Source organism: Empidonax traillii, unplaced genomic scaffold, assembly GCF_003031625.1.
Source record: "Empidonax traillii isolate 1590-97213 ecotype Southwest subspecies unplaced genomic scaffold, ASM303162v1 scaffold292:size1342341, whole genome shotgun sequence".
Taxonomy (NCBI): domain Eukaryota; kingdom Metazoa; phylum Chordata; class Aves; order Passeriformes; family Tyrannidae; genus Empidonax; species Empidonax traillii.
In genome coordinates this window covers 271064-282965 of record NW_020955485.1, presented here as the reverse complement: position 1 = coordinate 282965, position 11902 = coordinate 271064, and the positions used below count along the sequence as shown (strand labels likewise).

Genomic DNA, 11902 nt, shown 5'->3' with positions numbered 1-11902 from the left:
AGCAGCGCAGCGGCGAGGGCGGCTGTTGCACCGGCATGGAGTAATGTCTGGCAGCAATTTGTGGCCACGGGTGGGTTTTTCTCCTTGCAGCTTTGTTTTGGAGTGTGCTTCTGCCTGTACTCCCTCGGCTGCCCCGGGATGAAGCAGGGACCTGCTAAAATTCTACGGAGATTTGGTCCAGTGGCTGCAGGGCAGCTCCGGACATGGCACTGCTCAAAAGCAACGGAAAGGCAACAAAAAAAGGCATTTTGAAAAGACAAAGTGCCCCAACTGCCTGAGGGCCCAGCCAAGCGTTTCTCGGAGGGGCCGGTGATGAGGGTATGAGGAGGCAGCTCGTCAAGCCCTTATTAGCACAGGAACTACCGAGTGCAAATTAACGCCCCAGACTCCGTCTCGTCCCAGCCGTACGGTGAGCGCTGCGTGCGCAGCCACGCTGAGCAGTTTAATCAACTCAGAAAGCAATTTGTTCTCTCTCTTTATAACCTTGACAAGCTAGCAGGTTATTTTTAAGCACAGTGGCAAAGGCAAAGGTAATTCCCGTCTGGGAGGCAGCTGGCTGGCAAAGCACTGTGCTGGGCAGGTGAGCAACCCCCCGCCAGCTCTGCTGCCAAGCAGGCACAACCTTTCCCCAGGCTCCAGCCCCTTCACCCTCACACACCCAAGTCAGGGTCATTCCGCCATGAGTCCATCACCCTGGGGCAATTCCCCAGTGCTGTTGACCCGAGGACACATGTGGCACTCTGTTTGCTCTATGTTGTGCTCTGGAGAAGGTCAAAAGATCCCCTGTCACATGCACCCTGCCACCCAGCCCACTCCTTCACCTCTTACATCTGATCTCTCAGTGAATGAAGGTAGATGTTTTCCCAGGCACGGTGCCCACTGTGCAGCACGCCCAAGGTCACCCAGGCACTGGTGTCGAAACACCAACCCAGATTTTGGCCAAGGCAGCTCCCTCCCTCCCTGCCACAGCATCTCTCCTCCCCACCGCAGTGCTGGCTGGCTTTGTCCTGCAGAGCCTCCTTCTTTCCAGGGGCCAACTGGACCGCTATGGTGGGAGATTTGGTGGGAGATATGGGACCTGGAAACCCGAGAGTAGGCGCAGCTGCCTCTGACATGTTCTGTGTCCTCTGGGCTCTGGGCTGTGTTTGCTTTGGCCTGTGCTGCCCCAGCAGCTGCTCAGATGTGTTGGTGATAACATGATTAGCAGCAAATTAGTTAATGCTTTCCCAGCGAGCAGGATGCATGGGGGCCGAGGCCACCTCCCCACCATGACCACCACGGTCCCCTCAGACCCAGAGGTTCAGGGTGCTCTTGGGGATAATGCTCCTATGATGGTTTCCCTCAGCTGGGAGCTAGAGAGGACTTGGAGAATGGGACTCCAGCCCCAGTGATGATATGGTTCAGTGCCTGCACTTCAAGTTGATTTAAAGTAATGCCCAAGTTTATAGAGAATTAGTGAAACTAAGGAACATTATTTTTCTTTATTAGGTTAAAGGGTAAGCAAATACAATCAATCTTGTCATGTATCACAAGATGTCAGCAACTTCCCACCTCAGCCAGAAAATTACCAGCTCCTCAGTGGATTGTGGAATTACATTCATAACTGCAGAAAACAAATATATACACGCATATTTTAATGAAAACACTGAAGGTTGATATCTCACATCATCATCACAAATAGGTTACTGCTGAGCTAATTTAATAAATAACGAAATCCAGGCTGCAGAGGAACCCCCATTTGGAGCAAGATACAGCCCACATAGGGAGACAAAGGTGTTAGTGAAGGGATCTGTAAGGAATGAAGCCAGCAAACATGACCCCAAACCCCAGACTGGGCTGGTGTCCATGCGGATTTGCTGTCCCAGCCCCAGCCCTGACCCAGATGAGTACAACCATGGTGAGGTGCTCTGCCCTGTGTTCTAATGATGCTCTACCCTGTGTTTTATCTGTGGGCACATTTTGCATCATCCCAGCCCTGGCTCAGTTTGGCTTCTTCATTTAACAGCTTCCTAATTCAATTGCACTCATCTCCACCCTTCCCTTGCCATTCCTGATGCAGATAACCTTGCTGAACTCCTCTTGGAGATTTACCAGCGGGAGAGAGCCCATTAACCAGTCCAAACTTCAGAGTTGCTAATCAAAGCTAATGAATTAACCAAGAGGGTGTTGATTTCCAATCTGAACATACAGGAGGAGGGACAAGATCTGTCCTTCCCTCTGCCCCATCTCCTGCATCTGACTGCAGACTGTTGCTCTGACAGTGCAGGATGCTCCCCTCTCCTCACCCTGTCCTCAGCCCCACCTGGCTTGAGGCCAGCTGAGAGTGAGGTGAGAGGAAAGCCCTTTTGAGCTGGGAAAACACAAATAATCATTGTAATAACGGCTGGTAGGATTCCAAGCTGCCTGCCAAGATCATGAGCTGATCAGACAGCCTGAAGAGCAGAGGATGGACGTCAGCTGGCAAGGATGGGGCTGCCCACAGCGGTGGCGGGGCAGAGGGCAGGGGATGCAGAGAGGCGAGGAGGAGCACAAGGCCGAAGGCTTTCCTGCCTAGCAGGATGAGGGATGTGGCCCAGCAGGGCCAGTCTCACCGTCGCGGGCTCTGTGCCATGAAGGAAGCTGTGCGTGCCGGCCGGCGCTGCCAAGGGCTGCTCCTGCCCTGTGTCTGACCCTGCACTAACCCCGCTCCCCCCACGCAAGGGCGACTGAGTGACAGTTTATACAGTACCAGGCTGTGTTGCTAAACATAAACTGGTGCTCTCCTCGCTCAGCAAAGGGCAGGACCGAGTCATCGCCTTTTGCAGCTCCAGGCCCCCAGCTCCACTGTGTCCACATGTCAGAGACAAAAATCCTGAAGCCAAAACATTTGGTGACACTCAACAAGGTCCCCCAGACTGCAGGCAGCAGGAGGAAGGAGGTGGCCCAGGCAAGCACTGCTGTCCTCTTGGAGGGAGAGGATGTGGCAGAGTTTTCCCACTCCAGAACAGTGCACCTTCCAAGATCTGATGTGCAGGGTGGGTGATGATGTCAAAGCTGTTCCATGCTACTGCAGCACTGTACCACAGTGGAGCTGGATCAAGCCTTGTACTTGAGGTGCTCGTAGCAGGTAGTTTTGGATGTATATCATTCCTGGAGATGATCTGCACACGAAGCTGGTAAGGTCCTCATCCCTAGTCAGGTAAGTCACTGTCTGCCCCTGTCCCACCACCTGGTGGAAGAGCCACACTGCAAGGTCTCTGTCACCCTTGTCCACCCAGCAGCCAAAGACCATGTTTCCCCAGAATTTGCTCTCCAAACCTGTCCAGGGGGCCCAGACATCCACTCCAAGGGTCACACAGGCAGCCTGAGCCCTGTCTGGCAGAGTCATCGCTGCACTCCAAATCTCAACCAGTGCCCAGACCGTGGTGACAGGTACCATAAAACACACTCGCACGAGCAGACGCACGGCAGTGCTGAGGGCTGGCTGGCTGGCTGCCTCCTCCAGAGAGTGTCCCTGATTCAGAAGTGCCCATGGTTGCCCAGGCTGCTCGAGGGTCCCCTGGGCTCAGCCCCTGTGAATGGCAGGGAAATCATGGCAGCTCAGAGCTGCAGAATTACTGGGATTGCACAACTTGCTGCTTACCCAGCTGATGTAGGCTGAGAGCTGCCGTGCACACGCTGATGCTCACTGGGACCTGCAGCAGGATGCCGTCTGTTCCCGTGTGGAGTTTGCCTGCACCACCTGGTGCCCACTGGACAACGATGGCAGGTGTGCAAGCCAGCAACGTGGGGCAGAGCCACCACAACAACACAGCTGGGGAAGCCGAAAGGTGTGTGTGGACACAGGCACACAAAATATGCAGCCCCCTGCGCCTGGTGGCACACGCAGACCCCCAGCGTCAAGCTGGACTCCTCTGCCTGAACCCACGGCTCTCAGTTGAACCCGAATACCTTTACAAAAAGTTTTCCAGCAGGACACGTGCAGGAGGATGGCGGGGATCTGTCTGTGCCTGGTGCTGTAGGCGCCCTGCATCCACAGCCACGGCGTGCTGTCACTGCGCAGGGCGGGCAGCCCCAGCCCGCCCTCATTTATCTCCCCTCCAAATTGTGAATGAACGAACTTTCTCCCAGAATAAATAACAATCGCTCAAAAGTTATTTTAGGGCTGGTCTCAGTCGCTGGAGTTTCCGCGCCTGCCGAGGCCCATCACATTGTTTTCTGCTGCTTTCCTTGGCACGGCCCCAATCCAGGGTTCAGAAGTTATTACTATAAAAGTCAAATTGCTTTGAGGGGGGGAGGCTGGGAGAGGCAGGGTCGGCGGAGAGAGAGGGGATGGGATTCCTGGAAAGTCTCCAGCCGGGGATAATTGGAGCTGTGCGGGGTTGGACCAGTCCCCGCCGTGCTCAGAGGAGCGTTTCACCTGGCCCGTGGCCAGCGGGAGCTGAGGCGAGGAGGAGGAGGAGGAGGAGGAGGAGGAGGAGGAGGAGGAGGGATGGGGTTTTGCAGGCTCAGCCCCCCCTGCAACATGGTACTGCTGGGGCTCGGTGTGCTGGAGGGGTTCTGGGGGACTCCAGGCTCATTCCCAGCCACCTCCTGGAGAGCCTCTGCCCATCCTCCTCCTCACAGCCCCTTCAACCTGTGCTCTTCCCGCTTCCATTTAATGCTGGTTATTTCCCCATCTACAGCACTAATTACTTTCCTGCCTTTACACTGAGGATTGCCTTAAGCCTTGAAGCATTAATGTTTTATTTCCCTTCTAAAACTTCCTCTTTCAGTGTTTGCCACCACAACTCGGTAAATTTTGGCCATCCCTAAAAGCAAATGTTCTGCCCCTTCACACCAGGCACCACACTTGGTTGCAGTAAAGCTGCTGACAAGATGCCAATCCCCATCCTGCTCCAAGCAGCACCTCCTTCCATCCTCTGGGCCCATTTTCCGGCTCCTCTGCAGCCAGAGCTTGCCCTGGACCTTCCTCAGCACAACAGGGCAGGAGTAGCTCATAGATGTGGCATCTCAGTGGGGATAGGGGCACAGGCCAGCTCTGTGTCCTCGTGGGATTGTGACCTGGCCTGTCCCCCACATCCTTCAAACTAAACTCTTTTTTTTTTTTTTTTCCTTTTTAAAATGAATTGCATGAAATGATCATGCTATGTGTCCATGCAACCTTATTAGGATTCAGTTTGCTCTCTCCTTTCCTCCAGGCTGCCTTATTTTTATTATTCTCATTATTTAAGGTTGACCTTACAGCAATGACCAGCATTCTCCTGGCAGATGGGGCCCCGGCTGTGCCGGCCCTTCCAACCCACACCCCAGAGACCGGCCCCAGGGTTCTCCCTGACCTGAAACTGGCACCTCTGACCCACCACAGTACCCGGTGCTGAGGAACCACTGCGAACACCCCGCAGGCGGGACTCCCAGGCTGGGAGCAGGCAGGAACACAGCCAGGAGATAAGATGTGGCTCAGCTTTGATATGTGCAGCTCTTATGCCTGGAGCAAAATCATCAAACACAGGCATTCACTCGGCGAGGTGACCGCTGGGCAGTGAGGCTTTGGAGGGACAGGGAGAAGGCACAGGAGGTTACCTGGCAGCAGGATGTGGCAGCAGCAGATGTGGCCTGTGGACGCACTTCAGAGAGGACATCTTCATGGAATCACTGACCGGAAAAGCCCAGCACTGCTCTCACTGCTGTCCCCAGTGCTTCTGTCCTGCTGGCACTCCAGCTCAGCTCAGCCACCCTGGCATGGCACGGGGCACATACCCAACCCCTTCCCTGCCCCATCACCTGACAGGGAGCTGGGATACTGCACTACCTGGGATGCTCAGTGTGAGCAAATATAAAAGCATTAACTGAAAATAAAGAAGAAAAATGTGATGAGAGGAGAGGAGAGCAAGCAGGGTGAATATCACCTGCCATGGCACAGGGCACAGTGTACCACGCACGAGGGACCTCCCTGCCTGAGGACATGTGGAAATACCCTATTCCAGGGCTGCAAGGCTGCCATTCCACACCTGCAGCGACCCAGCACAAATCCCCAGGCATAGCTGCTGGAGAAAGTCTCTGCTTCTTGCAATTCAAATCCAGCAGAAGTATCCCTGGGGCCACATCCATCTGGGCCAGTGGGTGAAGTGGGCTCCTGGCTCCTCTGTACACTTTTCCCACCCAACTCTCCCTTTCTCTGAAATCACAGCATGGTTTAGGTTGGAAGGGACCTTTAAAGGCCGTCTAATCCAACTCCCCTGCCATGGGCAGGGGCATCTTCAGCCAGTTCAGGCTGACCTTGACCAGGATTGACCTTCTAGGATTTGGGCATCCACCACCTCTCTGGGCAACTTGTGCCAATGTTTCACCATCCTTATTGTTAAAAGACTTGTTCCTTTTATCTAATTTAAATTGACCCTCTTGCAGTCTGAAACCATTGCCCCTTTGTCCTGTCGCTTTTAAATCCCCACTGTGAGCCCCTACCACCACGCAGCCCCTCCACCGCCCCTCTCCTGCGATCGCCGTCCACCAGGCATGGCTGGTTCCTTCCCTATTCCTTCCCTAATGGATCTGACAGCTGCTCCCTGCACTGGGCTGGGTTTCGGTTTCCCCACGCTGAGGTTTTCTTGCACAGTCTGCTGCAAAGCAAGAGCCAGGGCTGGCTCGGCCAGGCGGCACCGGTGCTCCCCCACCCCAGCGCGGCTGCTTTGCCAGTGGGTCATCCTGCCAGGACCCTCCCGGGCAGTCACCGGCACGCTGGGGAGGGGAAGGAAGGAATAGAGTCGCAGGAATCAGATTATGAACTGAGTAATATCACATGTGGAAGGGCCTGTGGGGAAGGGGCTTCCAGGGCTATTTTTGCCCAACGAAAGTTGCAATTAATTTGCAGAGGAAGTCTCTCGGCATTAAGAAACCCTCCAGGCAGAGAGCGGACCCAGGGACACACATCACATTATTTTCTCGTTTAAAAACCATCGCGGTGGTGAAGGGGGCTGCTCCCCCCGGGCTGGCGCTAACGGGCAGCTCGTGGAGGGGGGGCTGGGGAAGAGGGGAGCTGGCTCCGGAGGGGCAGGCGTGTTTGGAGAGGGAGAGGGAGCCGAAATTAACCTTGGAAAGCATTCAAATTAGGCTGTGTAATAAGAGACCCACTTCTCTGGGTAAATTTGTTAGGATTAGGGCTCACTGAGCTGTTGAGGAGAATTCAGCATGGCTCAGAGCCAGGGCAAAATGAAGCTCCTGGCTTGGTCGGCTGCGGGAAAGTCCAGGCTAATGGGCTTTGGTTCAAACTTTGATACGAAAAAAATCCAGGAACAAAGGCACTAATTCTTCCAAAAGCCCCAAAATCTCAGTTTATACATTTCTGTTTATGTTCATTCATAATAGATATACACAGCTGTTCTTATCATTCATATTCAAATTCCATATGCATCTTTAGCAGTTAGTACTCCTGCCTCAAAATGAAAAAGAAAAAAAAAAAAGCATGTGGAAGATTAAAGAAAACTGAAAACCAACCTGTCTGGGGGTGTGAATTCTTCCAGCATCTGTGTCTGAGCTCAGGTCCTTGCACTGGGGTCCAGCCTCGGGGCAGGAGAGGAATCTACTGCCAGCCTGGGCTGAACATTTTGGGGACTTATTTAAGGCTCTTTGTGACCTCCAATGGACCTGTCCACTGAGCTCCCTCTGCCCTGGGTAGTGAGGTGGCTGGCTGGGGTTCAGCCTGTGCCTCCAGTCCCAGGACACACCCATGTACCCACAAATTCCCCGGTGATGCTCTACAAACCAGAGAGGAGTGGGCAAACCTGACCCTTTCCTCGGGGCTGGGACATCTGTGCTCACACTGCCCTGGGTGAGCAGAAGGAAACTTTCCCAAATTCAGTTGTTTTAAGATAAAAAAAAATAAAACTATGATTTTATATTACTTGGTCTTTTCCTTTAAAAAAGTTTCTTTATCTTACATTCTGTAGGATCTCTCCTCTCTTCCTTTAAAACTTACCCCTGGACTAAGGAACGAAAAAAAAAAAACCAAACTCAAAACATTTAAATCTGGATATATCACAGAATATTTGCATCTTAAATCTTATTTTTTTGATCCCTGGAGTTTGCTGTTACAGACAAATCTAGTGCTGTTGAGTAAAGCTCATTAGTAGGAACTAGCTGCTAGAATGAGCAGCGGGGACACAGATAGCACAGATACTTAAAGTGTTGTCACTAGGTTTCAGAGTTAATCCTGCTGAGAAGTTCCCCTCTTAACTCGGAGCTGTTGTGCACATCCGTGGGGGCTAGAGACACCGCTATTGATTCTTAGGATTATTAGGGAGGGTTGAGGCTCCATTCCTCTGCCAGTGAATACGTGACCCATGGTACCTCACTGCAGAAAGCAGGAGCTGCAGCAGTGGGACTGGACTGATGCAACAGCCCCTGACCCTCCTCCTGCTCACCCCTGCACAGTGCCCAGGTGAGACTCAGGTTCTGCCACGGCACAGACATGACCTGAGCTGTTGCAGGTGGTTCTTACACAGTTTCCAGAGCCAGGAAAGGGGTGAAGCACCCCGCGGAGCAGTGTGTTGCTGTCGTATTTACATTCCAGCGCAAATTGGCTTCTCCTCTGGTCTCTCACGTGTCCTGTCCCGGTCCCCTCCTGCTGTGCGTACCCCCGGCCTCTGCAGCTCCTCCGTCTGGTTGGAAAATCCTTTAATCGGGAGCTCATGTCTTCCGGCCACAGCAGAAGGGGGGGAGCAGGCTGGGGACAGGGGACAACTCAAGCACGCCCAGACAGGGCCCCCTCTCCACCTCGTGCTGTACCCCAGCATGGTCCACAGTGCCTGGGGACTGAACAGGGTTGTACCAGCGCCTTCCCCCACACCCTCCTTGTCACCCAGGACACGGGTTTAACATCTGACCAGGACACCACCCCACATGGATGTGTCCTCTACTCATGCAGTGTTTGGGTGCCTATGAGACATGAAGGGAGGCGTCACCCCAAGGCCAAAAGACCCTCTCCACGATGCAGGAGGCAGACCAGACGAGTGGAAAGCAGGCTCACCAGCCGTCTTCCATTTCATGAACAAACACATGAAGACCTGGAAGCAATAAATCCAAAGCTTGGACTACAAAACCAAACACAACTGCAGCTCTCCCTTGGAACAGGAAAGGGAGGAATGAGGACAGTCACAAAGCCAGCCAGGGAGCAGGAGCACCACCAGGATGCTTTAGAGGGGCTGGATCGGGGTGCTCAGGCCAAAAACGTGTCCCACTGGGGGCTGTGGGCATGGGCTGCTGCCCTGGCACAGGGATGCCTCAGGGGTGCTAGTGTGGTAGGGGCTGCCCTGAGCTGCTCTGTTGGCAGGGCTCTGCCTGTGCAGGGGCTCTCAGCTGGGTGTCCCCCAGCCTGGGTGCTGTCTGCCCACAGGAGCAGTGCAGTGCAGGACAACCCGCCTGACTCCCCCCTCCCAGCGTCCCACGGAAAAAACAACTGGGAGCCACTAGACCCTGCTGCTGCAGGCTCCTGTCAGGTCTCCCCAGCCCAGCTCTCTCACTCCTGCTGCCAAACACCCCCTCTTCCCCTTCCTGTCTTGCACTGGGGTCTGAGCTTTTGTGTTGCTGCACTGGCCCTGCCGAGATCACTAGGCTCACCTCCAGCTGCCCACACAGCAGGAAGGACAGGTGTGTGCCCAGGCCATAGGGATTGCCCTCCAGCCAACACAGCTCCCTTCAGGAAGCCCTGATTCCCATGCAGTGGGGGACATCCCACTCACACCGTGCTGGAGACCCGGGGAGGAAGAGAGTGAAAAAGTGACAGCACAACCAGTGGGCAATACAAGCCATTAGTGGGATCCCTGGCCATATCTGCACTTCCCCGTGGCCACCCAGAATCCCAGTAATCCCAGAATCCCCACATCCCTGCCAGGTGCAAGGGAAGACTGGGTGCCCACTGGCTTCCCTCCCCAGAACCCTGCTCACCTGACTCGATGATCTTACAGGTGATCTTTTCCAACACAGATGATTCTGTGATTCTGTGATCTCCCGTGACAGCCGGGAAAGCTGCAGCAGCATAGGAGCTGCCTTCTCCTTCCAGCACTCGGGCAAACTGCTATTTGTAAAACAAAGGGGAAAACATAAAATCAAATGGATGAGTCACAGGAGAAGTTCAAAAACGGGGAGCGTGGGGAAGGGGAGAAGCAGGATCTCCATCTCCCCTCCCACCTGCCAGTAGGCAGGGAAGCAGGCAGGGAAACAGGCAGCACCTCGCCCGCTGGCAGCCCATCACGGCTTCAAAGCGGGCGCAGATCGGATCTAGCAGCCGGGGATGCACCGAGCAAGCGCTTAGCGGGGAAGGGAGATGGCTCCTGCGATAAGCCAACGTGTGAACTCCCAGGTTTAAATTAACTAATGACTTCAGATGCTGCCGATAGTCTGCAGGGGATGGGGAGGAGTGATTTATGGGGGAAGATTATGCAGACTAATTAGGCCAGCTTTACCACTTAGGAGTTACCCAGCCAGGCTGGGGGCTGTGCCTGGGAGGACACACTGTGCCCCAGCCTTGTGCAAAAAGGATGGGGAGCAAACCGAGGGCTCTCCCTTAAGCCACGGGCACCCTGGCAGCCTCCTCACCCAGGAGCATCAGCAAGGGAGATCCCACCATGCACTACAGCGCTTGCCCACAGCTGCCTTTTCTCGGGTGCAGACATGGGATGCTCATGGACTCTCTTCTGCTGCATGACCTGCATCTCCCCAAGCTCCCCAGCCAGCATGGGGGGCCAAGGGCTCTGCTTGACCCCCCCTGGACTGGTTTATGGCCATTGCACCACAGGTGCCAGGTGTCTGTGGTGAAGTGCATGGTCAACAGGGCTCACACCAAGGCTCTTCCAAATCCCAGTTACGTACATGCCAAGAACCAGTGATTTCCAGTGGCTGGGCAAGCACTGAGCACATCCTCATGCTGCGCTGACTCACCGCTCTCAAGTGTAAGAAGTTGCCGTGGTCTCAGCCAGGAGAGCTTTTTATCACGTTATGGGAAAGCACTTGCAGTTTCCTTTTCCAGGAGCCCTGGATATAATAAAAAGGCCTCCTCAGGCTTCAAAGCGGGAGGATTTTCATTGCTTCCTGGGCCAAGAACAAAGCACCATTGAGCATGGCCAACAGTTGTTGTCTCTGTCCCTTGAAGTGCATCAAGAATCCCGTCCTCAGGGCTTGGTGACGGCTTGGAGGGTTCAGTTCACAGGGATGGAGACAGGTTCATCCTGCCCTTGTGCTGGACCTGAAGCACTCTGAGATGGGTTTGCCCCCCTTGAATCACCCCAGTTTCACCATGAGCTGCCAGGGTGGCCATGGGCAAGGCACAAGGAGCGCTGGTGGCCTGACCCTGGGGCTGGCATCACTTCCCCATCCACTCACTTAGTACCTGCGAGACAACGGGGTGCTGCTGTAGTGCATAACACGGTTTTCAGCAAGGATTGCATGCATGACTGTGTAAGTAACACAGAGGTACCGTGAAACCAGCTGTTTTCACGTTAAAATGGAAATTTAACAGGGTGACAAGCAGGAGCTGCAGGAGATGCAGCACAGGCTTCCTCCAGGAGCCTACACGAGTCACAGCTTAATGCTGGGGCATGAACTTCCCACCACTTCCAAAGTCCAGCGCTGGGGTGATGCTTGCCCAGAGCATTTCAGGGAAGTGTGGGGACTTCCTGCCCCTTGGCCCGGGGTGCCCACAGGGAGCTGGATCCCTGCTTTCAGCCTGCCGCCTCTGGCACTGCGATATGCCAGGGACAGACACACAGTCGGGGACATTTCCCAGATGCCTTTGGAGAAACAGGAGTTCCTTGTCGCCGCTATCGGCATGAGGCTCCTGAGCCCTTCCTCTGCCCACGCTGGGTCTGAGAGGGATTGCCTGGAGCCCTTTGTCACCAGTGCATGACCAGCTGGCTGGGGAGGGTTCTGC

General features: G+C 54.4%; 1 long non-coding RNA gene across 1 annotated transcript; it reads right to left on the bottom strand.

The window, feature by feature from the left end:
- Positions 1–1467: 1467 nt before the first annotated feature.
- Positions 1468–10426, bottom strand: LOC114060812. The gene is made up of 3 exons (XR_003571967.1): positions 10206–10426; positions 9922–10051; positions 1468–5606 (listed from the first exon to the last, which is right to left on the bottom strand). It is a non-coding gene; the product is annotated as an uncharacterized LOC114060812 (long non-coding RNA).
- Positions 10427–11902: the final 1476 nt, after the last annotated feature.